General features: G+C 41.2%; 1 protein-coding gene across 5 annotated transcripts in view; it reads left to right on the forward strand.

Moving 5' to 3' along the window:
• FRMD4A (FERM domain containing 4A) overlaps nt 1–21,081 on the forward strand; it is a 419,083-nt gene that overhangs the window by 166,036 nt on the left and 231,966 nt on the right. The gene's annotated exons all lie outside the window — the stretch shown is intronic.

A 21,081-nucleotide genomic window follows, 5' to 3' on the forward strand; every position in this document is an offset into this window, starting at 1 on the left:
CTGCATAACAGGCACTGTGTCTGTCCTGACCTGTCATTAGTCCACATTGGGTCAAATGTGCTGTTTATTGATTCTCTCACACAATTTAACATGACCCAGTCCACAGAAATATTTTGGACAGGCCTGATTTAACCCAGTAATATGATGAGAAGACTGTTATTTGTTAAATGTCATGTTGGACACCATGTGATTCATTTATGGTAATACAGAGTACACTCAGGTTTGCAAATGGCCCAGTAAATGTCTCCACATGGCTCACTGGAGGCTGTCTCTAATGGGTCTTTGTGCCTTTGATAGTAAATTCTATCTGAGTGCACATTGTCTGTCACATTGTTATTCGGAGGAATATTTTGAAAGCACCCTCATAAAGGGAATTCTTCCTGGTAGGCTGTCGGCACACTGATTGCTATACTTCACACTGTTTCAATGCATCATGTGCTTGCTTATTATGGAGACAGTCCTGACTTTACCAGCACAGATGTAATGATTGGCAATCCGCACATAAATAAATAATAAGAAAACACTGTTTTCTGGTCAGAGTAGCTCTTCATACACTGGTGACCTACCCCTCCCCCCACCCCCATAATTATTATTTTTTATTTTTTTTTAAACAATTACTTCAGGAGAAATGCACCTCTCTTCCAGCACCAAGGCCAAGTTCTCCCTGCAGACTTGGATTGTTGGATGTTAGGGAAGATGGGTGGCATGAAGTGGGTATGTGCTATCATTGACTTTCAGACATCAAACATGCACAGTATTGACTTTGTGAAGCCTGGAATTATTGTTCTACTCTGGCTAATACCCCTCCATGACATGTATGGATGTATGGGAATGTGATCCAAATAAGAATAACAGAGCCTACCCCAAATATCCCCCAATAACGACAGACACTGAATTTGGATTAAACAGGCCACAGCATTTATTAAACATAAGACTGTAGGACTCATTCGACCTTTATTAACTTTATAATTTAATTATAACCAGAGATAAATACATAAATAATCCATAACTTAACATATAAATTAACACCTAGGCCCTACAGACTAGACATAAATGTCCTTGTCAATGAACAAGACCATATGTCTATACACCAACTTGCTCACTGGGTTTTTGCCCCCCCCCCCCCCCCCCCTTGTCCAAACAAAATTCCCTTTTCCTTTTAATGCTTACCACCAGCTGGCTTTTAGCTCGGTGGGCACATCCAAGTTGGTAACTGAAAAGTTTACCCTAGTGAATAACTAGGACGCTCGGCGCACCCAGAAGGCAGAAGAGCTGAACCAGCTCTGGGAGGAGCCGAACCCATTTCATACCTCTGGCGCCAAACCAACGAACCTCCACTTCAAAAGGCGTAAAACCCAACAGCTCACCTCCCAGATGGACAGCCGCACGCCTCGTGGACCGGAATACATACGAGTGCCCGATCACTTAGACCCTGGGGGAGATGCACCTGCGGAGTGAAACATCAATTCAGGAGGCAGGAAGGACGAACATATGAAACAAAATGCCCACCTCCCTATCCTCTGAACCGCTTGCGCCGGCATACTCCACCTAAAAGCCTCTATGGCAGCGCCAATCCAAAAGGAATGCCCACAATATTCCTTGCTGTCAATCCCTAGGACCTCCAGCCCTGAGCGAAAGACCCGAATAAATTGGAAATGAAAAAGAAAGCTCCCATCCTCATGTACCAAAAGAGGGCCCGTGTATACCGAGCGCAGCTCACAGTACTCCATAAAAGAAGAAACGGGCAAATAGCCAAACCCGGGACAGCACCCAAGCGAACCCACTTACCCTTCCCGAAGACATCCGTCTTCGAGCGTTGGATCTTAAATGCAATTTGGTCTGCAATGAACTGAACTTCAGCAAACAACACCTCACCAATTCCCCAATCCACATAGCCCCAAAGAATGCCAGGGAATAGGCCAACGCGAATAGATGGGCCTCAAAAACAGAGTAACAGACCAGAGGAAGCACTGCACACAATCTTGTCAAGATCACAGCGGAGACTAGCCTTCTCCTGTCCGACGCCTCAAGCCTTTCAGCGCCTGGCACACCACAAATGCCTTGGTAGAATCTTCCCACCCCCGTAGCTTGAACAGGAAGCTAAGACCCAAAAAACATGAGAAGATCGCAGAGGGAGACTTGATCACTAACTCCCAGTGATCCAAGAGCTGCAAAAGCCCTGCGAGGCGGGCAGCTGGGGCTCCAAAACCACCCTGATCATGCTCCCATGTGTCCCATTCACACCACACCTTACTGTATCGAGTCCACAAGGCCCTGGAGACTGATCCATGGACCAATTTCATCAATCTGCCAGAGCAAGCGACCACATCTCCACCAGGCACGGAGTCCCCTCCAGACCTGCCCACGCAGGGCGACCGCATGGAATTCTGACCACTGCGAACGAGAGAGAGCTTCCACCATTACATTGTGAACACCAGGTATATGCTCATCCCTATAATACATGTTTAGAAATAAACATCGGAGCACCAATCGGAGAAGCAAGCGGACTATTGGAGGGGAGGAGGCCGTCAGCTGATTGATAGCTTGAACCAACCTCAGATTGTCACAGTGAAAAACAAGCCGTTTATCACGATACTGGGACCCCCAAACCTCCACCGCCACCAAAATGGGGAAGAGCTCTAGGAAAGCCGGATTCTTAGTGAGGCCAGAGACATGCCAACTGACCGGCCAAGAGGCAGCACACTATCTAGAGCCCAGAATCGCCCCCAGGGCCTCAACCGGAGGTGGAGTTGCACCTCCAGCAGCAGAGGAGTTAAACTCTGTATGTGAAGCATTTCACAGCAAAAACTAAATATTCAGTAGGAAAAGCAAAATATAGATGTAAATGACAACTTCAGGAAAATGGAGGCAAGAGGTAACCATGACATCACTCCTAGGCACTTACAGTTTGCAGGAAGTGGAGTGGGTTTAAACTGGAATTAAAGAGAGATTTCCCAGTTTTGTAATTGATGTCTAAGCACTTTAAATAATAATAAGTATAATATCAAACTATTTAACCAGGAAGGTGTCATGGCTGTCCAACCTTTTGGCTTCCCTGGGCCGCATTGAGCACAGACAAATTGTCTTGGGCCACACATAAAAGTTATAATATAATTAATTTAAATAATAAAACTTAAAAACCCATTTTTATTAATTTTCGTCACAGACCTGTACACAGTCACATCCGCACACATAATCACAGATGTACACACACAGACATACATACACATTTACAGACCTATTCACACAATCTCAAACCCACACACACATAAATCATGTACCTATACCCACACACAATCACAGACCCACACACACGCAATCACAGACCAGTCCAGTCCCTCTCCACCCAGATTGCAACCGGTCCTCACTGCTAAGGGACCTGGGTTGCATGCGGATCACGGGCCGTGGGTTGGACACCCGTGATTTAGGTTATCACTAGTTTCCAAGTATGTCCTGGAGTCTAGATGTTGTTATTACCTAACTTAATGACCCTCATTTATCAACCTTGAAAGGATGAAAGGCAGCTCTGACCATGCTAATAATCACTTTGAATTACTAGGAAACTTGTGAGTCTGACGTAGTGCAGCTGGTACCATAAATGACATACAGTTGCTGCTAAATAAGAAGGTGAAGATGATAAAACAAGTTATGTGAGGTAAGATATGGGTATTCTTCAATGGGGATAGCTAGAGCTATTACCCTGTAAGTTAAAGTGTTCTCCTAAGAACGTGTGTTTCTATAGCACTGGACAAAGTGTATTCCCTAATTAGAAGTAATTAGGGGCAACAGAGGGACAAAAGGGGGTATTCATGGACAGTGACAGAGACACGGCAGATGCGTCGGAGGTCAAAGAAGAACAGCAAAGAATTAATGATAGAGTAAGAAAATGGATAACAAAACGTGGGGTTGAGGAAGAAACAGGGGTACAGTAGAAAACTAAAAAACACAAATTTACTGTATGCATACAGTAAAGAGAGGAACACAATTCTGAGAGAAGGGGACTAGGGATACAGAAATCCCAAAATGAGATAGAAAATGTCACTAACATAAATAGTAGGCGGGAGGCCATTTGGAGTTTGTTGTGGGTCCCTACATTCTGATAGTAGTCCTGCTGACATGCTGTACATTATGTAGCGATGTTACTACTCCCTGTATATACTTTTCCATAATAGTCAATTACTGTCATGTATGCTGAGGCTCATGCATTCATACAGCATTCCATATACAGCCCTTGTATGTTCCCATTGTTGTAGCTCTTTGTTCTGTAATAGATGAGCCTGTACTACTCAGCATGATAAAGGCCAGCTGGCTCAACCGTCACTGTGTCAGTATTATACCAATAAACAGCACCTAATTTTGTTAATGGAAGTACTAAAATGGGCAGTGTTGCATCTCTGGACAAAGTCGTCTAACCATACTAGTTTACTATGAAACGTTGTCACAATTTTCTTTAGGATTGAGTTGACGTTCGTTAAACGTTTCATTTAGTCAATTCTCTGTTACTGTCTCTACATAAAGCAAACTACATTAGGTAACGTGAATATTATGTTTGGAATATAAAATAAATGAATGGCAGTAGTGAGCAGAGATCTGAAAATATAGCAACGTAGTGTAATACTTTATAGATTATATCATTATAAAAACACCAAGATGCCAGTTGTCAGCAGGTACAGCTCTGTAATGGCTGAAATGATCACCAGATGTTGCTGAACTTCATTTCCTTTGATACATAGCCAGCATAGATGTCTTAACTGTGCTGCATTGGAGTGTTGTTTGTTTCTCAATCACATCTATTACACCGGAGTTTGAACAAAAAAAACTTTATTTATATGAACACCCTTGCTGTTTGTTGCATGTAAGTAATTAATTTGGATGTATTTTTCAGTTTAGTTATATAGTACATAATCACATATTATTGTGATTTATAGTCCTCTAAAAAAGGTTACAGGTGTAAAAAGAAACATAATACTGATGCTTTAGAAATAAAATTATAAATGCAATGAGTAATTATAATCAACAGATCAATCAACTTGAAATAGCAAATGAATGATAAAATGCAGAAGGGCGATTAGTGACTTTTAGTATTAGCAAAATTCACATCCAAAATCCATGAGTTTGGTCTTCGCTTTGGGCATGTGCAGGTTACTGCCGCTTTATGTACCCTAAACAGTTCCCTATTCTTTTTGGGTGCATACACATAAGGAGAGCAGGTGACAGCCAAAAGGCATCCTCTTACACATTGCAAGAGACTGCAGCATCCTTCATAGATCTTTGTGTTGTACTCTTGCGCATGTATAAGACTACAACATTGATGCAGCTCATGGTGGTTAAAGTGCTAGGACCTGAATATCTTTGTTTGCAATGAAGATGGTGAAAACTGCAAGGGAGAGCTTGCAGTAAGCATATCTACCTCCAGCTTCTCCACCTGGCCAATACAAAACAAATAGGCACTTCACCTTTAGGGATACTTATAATATAAATATTCAAAATATACAAAGACACTCAGACAGAGCCAGTTTAAGATGTGGTGTTTTAGCAGCAGTTACATGTCCCCATTTAATCAGTGACAGTTGGGTCTGATCCCTGTACTAAGCGCCTTTGAAATTTAACACCAAGTTTCAGTGATCAGAAAATGTTACTTTTCCTGGACAGATGTCAGTAATAAGCAAGGTTTTGTTTGGAATCTTGCCATTAGGGAAAGACAGACTAAGGATGCTTGCTCTGCTGCCTAACATCCTTTAAATGGGCAGTTCTGGATGGTTATAGTTATGAGGCTGAAGAAACATAGAACTAGTGTTAATTTTAGAGCCAGAAGGGGGCAGTAACACATTAAGCAACCCTGGTAGATAATTATATTAAAGGGGCATGTAAGACTGGGAATGGCCCTATTCATATGCATGATTGGCAAAATACAAAAGTCATTTAATATATTATATATTAAAATAGCAACTCACCTTATTGTAAGTCTTGTGTTTGCTGCAAATTTAAAGGATTTGTAGCTTCTTCAGTGAGCACTCTCCACAACATAAAGTGGTTGAAACCTCTTTGCACATTTTGACTCTTCAAAAGCAAGTGGTGAGCATATCCGACAAATCAACACTCAGCCAACAGTAAATGTCCAGTATTGGTGTATCTATCGTTCTGATCAAAATAGGAAATGACAGGCACAATTATCAACGAGAGACAGATTAGTATTAAGAGCTTTACACTGATCTGTCTCACTGTAATCAATCATCATTGATAATTCTGATCCCCTAATTCCAAACATAGAAATGGATAACCTCAAAGTAGCAGAAGGGTCATTGAGATGCACTTGCTATTTCGGTGTCGGGCAGTCAGCCCACTGCTCTTACCGTGCTCACTGCTGCTCAGACTACAGTTAGAATTACAGTCAGCTGTCTAAATTGTCCTCAAGCACTGAGGAAATGGTTGATAAATAGTATTGGATTGGGGCAATATGCCTGTTTATCTTATTTGCTCGTTCTGTGGCTGCCATTACCTACAGTATCTTGCAAAAGTGAGTACACCCCTCACATTTTTGTAAATATTTTATTATATCTTTTCATGTGACAACACTGAAGAAATTACACTCTGCTACAATGTAAAGTAGTAAGTGTACAGCCTGTATAACAGTGTAAATTTGCTGTCCCCTCAAAATAACTCAACACACAGCCATTAATGTCTAAACCGTTGGCAACAAAAGTGAGTACACCCCTAAGTGGAAATGTCCAAATTGGGCCCAATTAGTCATTTTCCCTCCCGGTGTCATGTGACTTGTTAGTGTTACAAAGTCTCAGGTGTGAATAGGGAGCACTATTCCAACATGATAACGACCCCAAACACACCTCCAAGACGACTACTGCCTTGCTAAAGAAGCTGAAGGTAAAGGTGATGGTCTGGCCAAGCATGCCTCCAGACCAAACCCCTATTAAGCATCTGTGAAGCACCCTCAAACAGAAGGTGGGGGAGTGCAAGGTCTCTACCATCCACCAGCTCTGTGATGTCGTCATGGAGGAGTGGAAGAGGACAGTGGCAACCTTTGAAGCTCTGGTGAACTCCATGCCCATGAGGGTTAAGGCAGTGCTTGAAAATAATGGTGCCACACAAAATATTGACACTTTGGGCCCAATTTGGACATTTCCACTTAGGGGTGTACTCACTTTTGTTGCCAACAGTTTAGACATTAATGGCTGTGTGTTGAGGGGACAGCACATTTACACTGTTATACAGTCTGTACACTTACTACTTTACATTGTAGCAGAGCGACATTTCTTCAGTGTTGTCACATGAAAAGATATAATAAAATATTTACAAAAATGTGAGGGGTGTACTCACTTTTGTGAGATACTGTATGTTAATTTTTTCCAACTGAAATGCAAATAAAATCCCATTTGTCAGATACTGCCATTTAAGCTGAGAAAAGACTGACACCATAATTACCTGGGTGAAGCTCTGCTTTGAATTATCACAGAAGACAATATTCTTCCATGAAACCATGTACGTAAGTAGTCTAAGCTGGATCAACACTGGATGCTCCATTTGTTTTTTACAGCTATTAAAACTCAACGTTGTGTGAAAAGTTTATAAAGCAGAATATTAAATAAATACATACATACATAAATTAAAAAGATATTTATAAAGACAAACAGATATAACTTATGTACTTACCAGGTGTCTCCTTGGTTGACCTCTTCCTCCAATTCTGAAGATTCTTTCCCCTGCAGGTCAGCTCTTGCTACTCTGTCAGGAACATATTGTGTGAAAAGAGGAAGTGTTGGGGCCAGATTATGATGTGCAAAGCTGCATATTCTTTTTTTTTTTTCTTTTTTCACAAAACTATAGAGATATGAATAGGGAGAGAATGCCTTTAGGACTATGAGTCCAAAGCCAAGTCAAATGAGCTTAAATTGTAGTGGTGCCAATTGTGTCCCTTTAAATATTTTTAAAATAAATTATTCTTTGTATTTTTGGTTTAAAATACAATAAAGATTATGATAACTGATCACAAAAAAAAAACAGCCCTCAAAATAGTAGAAATGGCATTCCATCCTAGGAAAGCATGTGATCAGAGTGTATACCTGAAACACAGGAATACACTAATACACTGTAGCCATGGTGATAAATGTGTTAGATGTCAAGCAACTCAATTATGCTAAACAACATCAAAAAGCAATCACTGTCTGTTGGAACAATAGAAGAAACAGATCATGGCTAAATCTGAGTTAATCAACTATTTCCATTGGGAGATGCAAAGAGATGAATATTTGGGTATTTTTTCTGACAATGAATAATATAAAATGAATCAGAAGACATCATCTGTTATCAGCTATTTATTTCCACCTATGCGTAATCATTCTTTATTGATGGGTACAGGATAACTGTCACAGTTGCACTACTTTTCTTAATTAAACATTTTTGTGCCACTCTCTAAAGGTTTTTCCAACCATCCTGCTCAAAAAGTGGATTTGTAATGGTGGTAACTCTTACAATGTTACATAGTTATGCACTGGTGCTGACTGAAAAAAAGGCTCTGGTCAGTATTAATGCACCTATACTATTCTTCCTCACTGGGATCAGTAATTAATCAGAGAGATCATTTAGTATTCCAGTCATATACATATATATATGTATTGGAAGGCTTGGTCTGAAGTTGTGGGAGGGGCTTATGGACCTTTAAAAGGTACACTCTCCCCTTCCCTACCCTACTGTGATTGGTCTGACGTGCTGCTGCCCACCCCTCACTCCCTTTATTCACTATATTCTTCTAGTGTAGGCCCACTTTAGTTACTGGCCTACAGCATACGTCGGTGTCGGCACACCTCAACCGACTTTTTCCTAACACAGGATGGCTAACAACAATTTTACTTCACATCATAATCAATGTTTCCCCGAACACAGATAGATTATATATATATATATATATGATACCAAGATCACTCACCTGAACACACATACATTAACAGTGCTGTTGGTGCCAATTCATATGACATACAAGATCCAGCACATTCACTAAACTGCAAATTGGAAGCTCGCAGAATGTAATAATTTTTCAAAACATCTCACCTAGGCAAAAAATGTGTGTTTAGTAGCAGTATATGGTCATTGCATAAGCGTTGGCGTTATGGCAGGTTTAGGCAATATACCCCAATTAACTGAACCCTCATTATTTAAAATATTATATTGGAAACATATATTACTTATACAGAATTCCTTTCTTTGTAAGCTTTTTTTTTGTTTGCCTCTAAATAAGAAGCTATAAAAACGGCAGACTGAAGCTAATCCAAGTTAATCTAATTTTGTAATTAGGAAAATCAATGGGTTTGCCTAAAATGACCGCTGCTTTAGGCTGCTGGAGCTGTTCTGTCTCCGTCATGTGTTGTACAATACAGCAAATAGGAAGCCATACCCTAGAGATTTCATTCTGCATGCCCTAGAAAAAGAATGATGTTGTCATTTCACATTAGATACAAATGACCATGGACCTTCCACATGCTCCTGTTTTGCAATGCCAGCCTTAAAACGACCTAGAAAATAGTAGAGCTGGGTATAAAGGTGACAGTTATTTAGTCCTCTGTTAGCAAAGTGATTTAAACATAAATATTTCTAGATTATATTTATTAATGAAGTCCAAAACAAAATGAAGCAAAACCCAAGGAAATAAAGTACTGGCAAACTACATTAATTTTCTCTATATTTTACTCTAAGCATTATAACTACTATAAATAACTGGAGTGGCTGTATTGCAAAGGGTCATTGAGTGCTTCGAGCTGGAATCCAAACACTCTTGATACTATAGCCACTACAAAGAACTGCAGTGGTTATGGTACCCACTGCTCCTTTATAATGTAATGACAACAGTTATAGAATCAATTTAAAAATAAGTGGCAACAGTGGTACTTGCAGTTATGAGCCTTAGTTTGATACCTAGTCGCATAAGTGGTCAATTCAGTTTTGGTTCACATCACCTCTTCATTTAGATTTTATTGGAATCAGACATCTTCATTTTAAAAAGACTATAGTTAAAGGAACACTATAGCGTTAGCAATATATATCTGCATTCCTAACGCTACAGTCCTGATGCCCCTTAATAAATTGTCCCCCCCCCCCCCTCCTGCAAGAACAAAATAAAATTTAAATAAATTAAAAATAAAATAAATTACTCATCTTTCTCCAACGCCAAGTCTCCCTCGGTGCTGCCTTGAATTCCTACTTCAGTGATGTCATCCAGTAGGCGTATCTAATATTCTGCCATAGAAAATTATTGAATATGATAATTCTCTATGGCCGACCACAATGCCACTGCACATGCGCTCGTGACATCACTGTATATTATGGTATGAGAACCAAAAAGTAACAGGGCTTGGAGGCATACCTTTAAAGCCTTCAAGGCTCTCTAACTAGTTGCCGATATATATATATATATTACTGTACAAATAAACTTATATGGAATTCATGTGAAAACCAGAATGTCTACTGCTTAGTCCAAGGCTGATATTTTGCTCGCAAAAAAGATAACACATCAATACTAACAAGGACACGGGGAAGATTGCTTTCATGTTTTTTCGAGTTAATTACCCCACATTTATTCTGCGGGGATCGTTTTCCCTTAACACTTTTGCTGTTGCAGATGAATAGCACAGCGTCCCCCCTCCACACTTCACAAGCAAACAGAAAATCACAGATGAGTAACAGTAGCTTAAAAGCAACAGTCTATCCTTTTATTTTGCTGCATGCGTGAGAGACATTGTAATGACCACTGCACAACACTGCTGAATATTTTCAATATTTCTTTGTCAACATTCTTATACATTAATGTGACTCTGTACCTCCTCTTTCATCTGCCTCTTAATAATATACCACCAACAATCTATTTTTTTTTCTGTTCGTTTTTCTGATGAAGTTATTCCCACCCACCGTGATAAAGATTATGTTGAGATCGCTCACAGATAAGTGGCTTATTTGTACGCCTCTAAGTCTGCCATACTGAATCATTACCTTGTGCTGTGTGTTTGATAGAACACTGTACCTATCAAGAGAAATCATTTCAAAACCATATCATCAATTTACCAACACATTGGAAATTTTATACCCACAGGGATAGCTTATCATCACAACCACATTTTACATGTTTGACCTGTTGGACATGATCTAAACTGTCCATTCAACGTCATCAATTATTGAGAATTACTTTCTTCATTATCGCTATTTTTTATTATGCCAACATTTATGTTTATAGGTGGAACTGTTTCCTGGAAAATAAAATAATATATCTGATGGAAAGGCTTTACAACTGGAAAATGTGTTTTACCTTTTCTGTGATGTTGTATCAGTCTTGTACATATATAGCAGTATCTGTTTTAGATTACTAGAATTGAAAATCGGAATATCACGCTCAAGCCTTCGCTATCAGTATGCATATATGTGTATGTTTGTATACATTTAATGTATTGTTTCACCCGTTCTTAAAATTGGTATAGGTTATAAGATTAGATATCTTGTTCTGCATTATAAAAACTACAGATTATTTGTATTTTTATTCTAATAACATGAAAATAAATACTGCCATCAATGGTTTCCCCCAAAGCAAAGCTAATCTCTGGGCCATTCAGCCAGTCTTTCACCAGTTGCCATTTTGTTATATCCTTTGCTGCTCTCTAAGGTATGACTTTTAAAATTCGATAATTCGGTAAACATATGGCAAAAGGGATCATCAGCTTTTCTTTAGTAGTAGCAATACTATGTAAAAATGTTCTAGAGCAGTGGTCCCCAACCTTTTTCCACTTGAGTACCCCTTGGCAGCCCATTTACATAAATTGTACCCCTCACATTAGCATAATGTTGTAATTAATATAGTTGCATTTATTTCAAATGTATACATTTTTCTCTGTTTAATTTCCCCTTTTTATTGCCCTAGGCTCCCCCTGCTTGTCCTCTGCCCCATGCTCTTCCTGATTCTCCTTCGCCCCAAACTCTCGGTGTCTCTCCTCCGCCCTAGACTCTCCTGCTTCTCCTCTGCCCCAGACTCTTACTCAATTTTTCTCTGCCCCAGACACAAAAGCTGTCACACATGCAGACACACAGAAACAAACACTGACACACATCTAGATACAGATACACAGACACACCCGCAGATATGCACACTGACATACATATAGATGCACAGACACACAGATACAATGATACACAAACATACAGATACAAACACTGACACACATACAGTTACAGACAGAATAAGACACTGACACACATGCACACACACAGACACACACACACGCACAGATACATATCCTGACACATAAGCAGATACAGTGAAACAGATACATACACTGACACATGCAAATACACAGATGCAGGGTAATCACTAAAGTGAGAATTGTTGGGAATTGTGATTGAATTTCAAATTTAAAGGGATACTTTAAGCACCTAAACAACTTTAGCTTAATGGAGTGGTATTGGTGTATAGATCATGCCCCTGAAGTCTAACTGCTCAATTCTCTAACATTTAGGAGTTAAATCACTTTGTGTATGCAGTTGAAGGTGATAAAAATGTCTAAAGGAAACACACTGTGCTTTCAGATGTGATTGAAAATAAAAAACAAATTTCATGCAGACTATGTGAGTCACCGCCAGGGGAGGAGGGCCTAGGGCAGAATAAACAGAAACAGAGGTGATTTAACCTGTAAATGTCAGGGATTTGGGCAGTGAGACTGCAGGGGCATACTCTACTAATTAAGCTAAAGTTGCTTTGGTGCTTATAGTGTGACTTTAAGGCCAAAGTAGTCAAAATGGAAAACTTCGAGTCAGTTATGCTTCCAGTTCAGTTACTTTAGTCTTAAATTCACTGTAAATTCCTGACAACTCTCACTTCTGTGAAAAACCCTTATAAAGTACTACCCAGCTCTAGTTGGCTGTTAGCAGGGCCGGACTGGCCCACCGGGATACCGGGAAATTTCCCGGTGGGCCGCGGCACCTGGGGGCTGCTCTGGCAATATATGTGCCACCGGGTGGCCGGTCCGGTGGCACATACTTTGAGGGGGCCGGCCGGCAGGCGGCCGCATTGCACGCTGCAGCCTCGCCGGTCCGGCAGCACTGTTATGCTGAGGGCTGAAGGGGGAGGGAGCATATCTCTACCATGCTCCCTCGCGGTTCCCACAATCCCCAGCACGGATGCTGCTGGGGATTGTGGGAACCGCGAGGGAGCATGGTAGAGATATGCTCCCTCCCCCTTCAGCCCTCAGCATAACAGTGCTGCCGGACCGGCGAGGCTGCAGCGTGCAATGCGGCCGGCCCCCTGACTCCTCTCAGGTGTGTGAGGGGGATGGAAGTGGGGGTGGGGGTGGGGGTGAATAGAGAGAGAGAGACAAGGGGGTGAAGAGAGAGACAAGGGGGTGAAGAGAGAGACAAGGGGGTGAAAAGAGAGACGGGGGGGTGAAAAGAGAGACAGAGGGGGGGGTGAAAAGAGAGAGAGAGACAGAGGGGGTGTGTGAAAAGAGAGATAGAGAGAGACAGAGGGGGGTGAAGAGAGAGAGACAGAGGGGGGGTGAAGAGAGAGAGACAGAGGGGGGGTGAAGAGAGAGAGACAGAGGGGGGGTGAAGAGAGAGAGACAGAGGGGGGTGAAGAGAGAGAGACAGAGGGGGGGTGAAGAGAGAGAGACAGAGGGGGGTGAAGAGAGAGAGACAGTGGGGGGGAGTGAATAGAGAGAGAGACAGATGGAGTGAATAGAGAGAGAGACAGAGGGGGGTGAATAGAGAGATAGAGAGAGACAGAGGGGGGTGAATAGAGAGAGAGAGACAGAGGGGGGGTGAAGAGAGAGAGAGAGACAGAGGGGGTGAAGAGAGAGAGAGACAGAGGGGGGTGAAGAGAGAGAGAGACAGAGGGGGGTGAAGAGATAGAGACAGAGGGGGGGAATAGAGAGAGAGACAGAGGGGGGGAATAGAGAGAGAGACAGAGGGGGGGAATAGAGAGAGAGACAGAGGGGGGTTTAATAGAGAGAGAGAGACAGAGGGGGGGTGAAGAGAGAGAGAGACAGAGGGGGGGTGAAGAGAGAGAGACAGAGGGGTGAAGAGAGAGAGACAGAGGGGTGAAGAGAGAGAGAGACAGAGGGGGGTGAAGAGAGAGAGACAGAGGGGGGTGAAGAGAGAGAGAGACAGAGGGGGGTGAAGAGAGAGAGAGACAGAGGGGGGTGAAGAGAGAGAGAGACAGAGGGGGGTGAAGAGAGAGAGAGACAGAGGGGGGAATAGAGAGAGAGACAGAGGGGGGAATAGAGAGAGAGACAGAGGGGGGGAATAGAGAGAGAGACAGAGGGGGGAATAGAGAGAGAGACAGAGGGGGGAATAGAGAGAGAGACAGAGGGGGGAATAGAGAGAGAGACAGAGGTGGGTGAATAGAGAGAGAGACAGAGGGGGGTTGAATAGAGAGAGAGACAGAGGGGGGTGAATAGAGAGAGAGAGAGACAGGGCGGGGGGGTGAATAGAGAGAGAGACAGAGGGGGGAGAGTGCCACAGGGAGAGGGGGAGAGTGAGACACAAGGGGGGGAGAGAGGGGCGAATAGAGAGAGACAGAGGGGGAGGGAGAGTGCCACAGGGAAAGGGGGGAGAAAGAGACAGAGGGGGGAGAGTGAGACACAAGGGGAGAAAGAGGGGTGAATAGAGAGAGACAGAGGGGTTGGGAGAGTGCCACAGGGAAAGGAGGGAGAAAGAGACAGAGGGGAGAGAGTGAGACACAAGGGGAGAAAGAGGGGTGAATAGAGAGAGACAGAGGGGGAGGGAGAGTGCCACAGGGAAACTCTAGCCCTGGAGCTACGGGCTAGCTACGGGCTAGAGTTCACTCTCACCACTGCGACCACCAGGGATTCCTGGTGGTCCAAGTGGTGAGAGTGAACTCTAGCCCCATACAAACACTGCCCACACACACCATACACATTCACACACTGCCCCCCCATACACACACACAGACCCCCATACACACATTCCCCTACACACACAGCCACCCATACACACATTGCCCCACGCACCCTACACACTGAACCTTTCACACACATTGCACCCCTCACACATTGCACCACTGCTCCTATACACTACTACAGCCCCATATCCCAGCAGACCCCAGGTAAGTTGTCAAACTGTACTTAAACGGTTTGACTACTTACTCTGGGAGCGGGTCCCGGCACTCCTGGCACCATACCCACTACACAGAGCAGTAGTGGTTATTGTGCATGGATTATTTCTTTAAATAATCTATAGGTGCCCCTCCTGAGATCAGGCTCTGGATCCGCCACTGATTTATATTTTCTATATATATATATATATATATTTATGCCTAATATATTTACATACAATGTACATTTATATATGCATAATACACTAAGAAATGTCATTGATATGTACAATATGTAATAAGCAGATATTGGCCCAGTCTTGTTGCTAGGTGCATAATCCAGCACAATAACATATTTAAAGTGAAGAGTGCACCCACAGGACCTCAAAATAAACAAGATAACGTCATTTTTTACAGTTGTGCCCTACATACATTCACCATTTCAGTCCCATTACCAAGCTTTCCTTAATATGTCATGGTAGTTGGACTGAAACATTGGTTATATGCAAAGGCACGTCTGCTTAAAATAAATCTGCACTCTTTTTTTTTAAGCCTATATGTGCTTTTTTTCACGTTGGAGTAATAATTTTAATTTTAAGTTATCTTTTCTAACTCGGTATCTGCACACTATGCTGGCACGACGCATTATGGGGCTGGTAAATAATTTTTTTCCAGGGCTGCTTTTAATTCCCAGTCCGGCCCTGGCTGTTAGTGTTAGTTTGAAGCTTATGATAGTGATACATCCTGTGTCTAATAAGTGAATTGTATTTTATTTCTGTGGTTTAGAAGACCATATATATAAATGCAGCTAAACCTTCGGTATATTCAGGGAGACAAATTATTTTAGTAACCATGTGTCTTCTCACATTTTAAATATGGTTTAATGACAGTTACAATATGCCTAATATTACTGTGTTACGTGTGCATATGTAAGAGTGCATTATGACTCTGCAGAACACCATAGATCCAATCACAATGTCTCTCACTAGCACTGCATGGGCCACAAACCACCATACAGTCGATTTGATGGAGCTGCCTCTGTCCTTCACTATTTGATTAACCAATATAGACTATTGATTCAAGCTGTCCAACTTAATAATTTATAATTGATTGCGTTACCAGGGCACTTGTGGCCAAAAATGCATTGTTCTTGTAAAAGGAACCTTAAAGTAACGTTATAGGCACGTAGCCCAATTTATATGAAGGAAGGGGTCTGGGTGCCATGTGCCCACTCTTTTAGAATGGCAATGTTTACACTGCAGGGTTAACCTGCCTCTTGCGGCGACCATACTGACAACTACTGAAGGTGCTTATGTGAAATAGCACAGTGCAGTGTTTTGCCATGCATGCGCACTAGCCTCTCAATCATTTCCCTATGGGAAAGGATTGGATTGGCTGAGATCAAAAGCATTGTTGATTTCAGCCAAATAGGCAGAGCTTCTCAGTGGAGTCCGTCTTTGCGAGGAATAAAATGTTAGTAAGCTACCTTTTTTAAATCTAGCAGCGCTGGCCCAGTCACCAAAACAGTGACTAGGGCACTATAGCGTTAGGAATACATTTTGTATTCATAACACTATAGTGTTCCTTTAAGTTAGCATTTGTGAAGGTTGCTGCTTTAAATGTGGAATATCCCAATGGAATGTTTCTTCTGTTTTAAGTCATATCCTGTTTCTGTTGTAATCCCTATTTGCTCTTAATTGTAATGAACTTAAAGAATGCAAATATTGTCAGTAAAACTTTTTAAAACCCCCTCAGTGGCCAGTGTAATTCTGGATTCCAGATAAAAATCTTGAACACAGGCTCAGCTTGTAGAGAGTGGCACTCTGCAGCTATATGAGCCAGTGGGGATTTCAAAAGATCCCCCTAAGATGTGGTCGCACAACACACTTGCATAAACAACTTCCATCACTATAAGACCGGTAAATAAGACTCGATAGTAAAAATATAGTTGAGGGGGAATCTTAAGTGAGAATTCAAAGTAGATTTCAGATATAAAGTCTATGTAGCATAGTTAACTTAGAGAATTTTTCAGTTTGGCTATTATGACCTTAAATTTGAAATTCACCTTGAATTCTCACTTTAGGGAATAACCCTTGAACTCTTCATAGACTTCCAAGCCATGACTCCCTGGCCAGACCTGGATCTCCTATGTTACTGTAAAATATTTATTAACAAAACTCAATTAGTATGCGTGATATCCAATTTTATACCATTAATGCTGTGAAACAAAATGTTAACGTTATTAGGTTGTAGTTACGGGATGTAAGAATAAAACAATTAATGGACATAGCAAGCACAGATTTCGGTTTTTATTTACTTCCTATAACACGATACCACCCACTCACTAGAACCCTGTTTTCATCATGCCCCTGTCACATCCAATTAATACTAAGCCCTGAAACACAGGAACTTAATAATGGGTTGAAACAGCCACCAGGGAACAACTGCTGAAATTGTAAAATCCCCCCAAAAAGAAAAACATACTTTAAGCAGTATTGGAGGAAGTTAGAATTGGAAAACAAAAATGTCAAGTTCATTAAACATTACCTTTTTAAACGGCTTGTGTTCTGCGCTGAAAGGCAAAAATAATACCTTTCATCCTTTTTATAACTTTATAGTTTTATTAATATTTTTATTTAAAAGTGTGAAAAATGTATGTTTATCAGATTTTACAGATAGATCTGCTGTAACACAGGTGAAAAGACAAGTGAAAGATAAATAATGGGTGGAACATTGCAGCATCAGAAAAGAGTACATTTATTTATAATTTGAATGTGGTATGCACAGATAATTCATTTGTTTTTGAATAATCTCTGGCACATTCAGTAACTATCCTTTTTCAGAGTAAAATTCTTACCGGTGGGTCCTTGTTGGGAGATGGGCCTGGACCTCTAGCTCTGGCTGTGAGAGGGCCCTCCTAGAGCCAACATGGAAATCAAAATGCACGAGTGAGCTTTGTGGTCTGCACCAATCCTTTAAGAACTCCTTTGTGGTCCTCCAGTACTTCTCAATGACAGCAGCCTGCTGAGTCATTACATAAGCCTGCACTCTGACACCTGAGATTATTATAATTATTATTTTATTATTTATATAGCGCCAGCAAATTCCGTAGCGCTGTAAAATGGTATTGGTGCAGATCACATCGCTACCCAAGGGATCCAACACTCAGAGACACTCACAAACTCACAAACACTCACAAACAGAGCCCCGGCTCAAGGAAGGGTCTCCAATCTGGGCATCCTGCCTTCATCTGATTCTGGTAAAACTAATATTTTGATATCAAGGGCTATATTCTATGATCATATATACACGTTTATCACTTCTACAGCAATTTACATACACTTTTTTCATAGCAACACTAGTTGCTAATTATAGAGACAATTCAATATAAGCCATTAACAAAAGGTAACACATACTCGAGTAGACTAATATGGCTCTCTTGTCTCCAACAGAGCAATACTGTAATTCATTTGCTGTATTTTGTGCTGATGCAAATATGAATAAACAATTCAATAGTCATTGTAGCGATACTTACCCTTTCCAGGGGCCGGCCGGGGTCCTCTGTTCAAGCCGCACGCGGCCCTGCTGCTGCACGAGCCACACGCGGCTCATCCGACGGCTACAACAGGAAGGCGGGCAGTGACCGCGAGAAGCGGTCACGTGTCCCGCCTGACTCTAAGAGCGCGCCGTGGGTCTCGGGCGCGCTCTTAAAGGGACAGTGGGAGCCTAAATTGGCAAAGGCCTCCCATTGGTCCCTGTCATGCCACACTCCCCATACACTTACCTTTTGGGGGCGTGGATGTGACAGGGACCAATCAAAATAGATGTTAAGATATATATATACTCACCTCTTTCCCTTAGTTCCTTGCCCTATCGTGGTTTCTGTTTCAGGTCCCTTTAGCGCTTGTTGTATTCAGTTGTGTTCCTTCGTACTTGACCTTACTTTGTTTTCTGACTACGTTATCTCTTTATCCTTATCTGTTCTGTTTGCCGGCTTGCTGTTTTCTGTGTACCAGACCCCGGCTAGTCCTAGTTTACGCTGTCTCTTTGTGCCCTTGACCTCGGATCGCTCCTGACTCTGTACTTCTATATACGCCGAGTCCGGCCACTCTAAGGTCCGGTAGACGTATCTCCCCTCTGTGTTGTCTTCTGTTTAGTTGAATCCTGCGTGTTGGGGTATATTTTCCTTACAGTCATATATTCATATTCCTAAGACACCACCGGTAGAACTACCAAAAGTATTAAGGTAGTTAACCGTAGGCTCATCACTTGGACTCTAGATATACACACTATATATTGCATAGAAAATGTTATGGTTGTTATAGGTTAGAAGTGTTACGTGAATTACAGGAAATGCATTTTGACTCTGCGTATCTGAGGCAAAAACTGCACTTTTTAAATGCACATTTATGTTTGCAAGAAAACAATATGCATGGTAACACTTTTAGCAAAATAGGACATTAAGTCTTGGTAAAATAAATTAAAGAGAATTATCTCTGCTGAAATTACACCATTGAAAAAAAAAAAAAACATTACAAATAAATAACACCTCAATATCTCATGTTAAGGCTTTAGTGTGAGATACTCTACTACATAGAAACATAGAATGCGACGGCAGATAAGAACCATTCGGCCCATCTAGTCTGCCCAATTTTCTAAATACTTTCATTAGTCCCTGGCCTTATCTTATAGTTAGGATAGCCTTATGCCTATCCCACGCATGCTTAAACTCCTTTACTGTGTTAACCTCTACCACTTCAGCTGGAAGGCTATTCCATGCATCCACTACCCTCTCAGTAAAGTAATACTTCCGGATATTATTTTTAAACATTTGTCCCTCTAATTTAAAAACTATGTCCTCTTGTTGTGGTAGGTTTTCTTCTTTTAAATATATAGTCTCCTCCTTTACTGTGTCTGATCTTTTTAAAAATGTATATTAAATCTTTAACAATTGACACAATCCAGTTCCGACAAGGCAAAGTCAGGGCAAACATTTCTAATAAAGAGGAGAAATAGAAACATTGTTCCATGTCTCCTCATCTCTGCATGTTTCCTCCATGCTGACTGCCAAAGGACAGAGCTTATAACAATGATTAACATGGAGCTAAGATGGAGGCACCCAGTTGCAGGATAAAGATGTATGGATTTCTACATGATATTGTATTTTTCATATATCATGGATACATATTTATTAAATACAGGGATAAGAAAGTAAGTTGTAATGGATTAATCTTTATAGAGGACTGACACATTTTGTGGCATTGTACAGAGGGTGGACAAAAAAAAGAAGAGGAAAGTCCTGCTCAAATTTATAAGCTAAGGCGGACAATCAATTTAGGCTAACATTTCACTAGTCAGTTGTAAATTGAACACCTTTGTTTGTCCTCATTGACAGTCAGAAATGTAAAGCTTAGAAATACATTTTTTGTCCTCTTGGACAATATCTATATTGAGGTTTTTTTTCTGAATAAAAGGAAACAAGGTAGAAAAAATCCCACATTAGTCTGGCATCATATTCTTCGAATTAGGTCATAAGAGCAAAACACAGAGAAACCAGCCTAACACAAGGCCACATCTTATCGATTTGTTGCGTTTCTTAAATTATTATTATTTTTTGCTTGGACATTTCTCTGACTCAGCATATCACTGCCAGCGCCTCCTCCAGCTGCCAGGATAATTGAAGACACAACTTTGTCTGGACTACATATGCTGCTTATAAAATTGGAATATTCACAATACATTAGCTCTTAGAAATCCACTGACATTGCCTGTTTCACGAATAGCTTTCCCTGTCATATACATTATTTGTTCTGTTTACATAGCCAATTCACAGAGTTGCAGATATTGTATTTTTTTTTTAAACTGCTCTTTTTTTTCTAAATCTCTTTTAGTTGACAATTTATCTTTTACTGATGACATTAAAGAGTCATTACATTTTGTTAATTATTATTTTATTATTTATGTAGAGCCAGCAAATTCCATAG

This window comes from Pelobates fuscus, chromosome 3, assembly GCF_036172605.1.
Source record: "Pelobates fuscus isolate aPelFus1 chromosome 3, aPelFus1.pri, whole genome shotgun sequence".
Classification (NCBI taxonomy): Eukaryota; Metazoa; Chordata; class Amphibia; order Anura; family Pelobatidae; genus Pelobates; species Pelobates fuscus.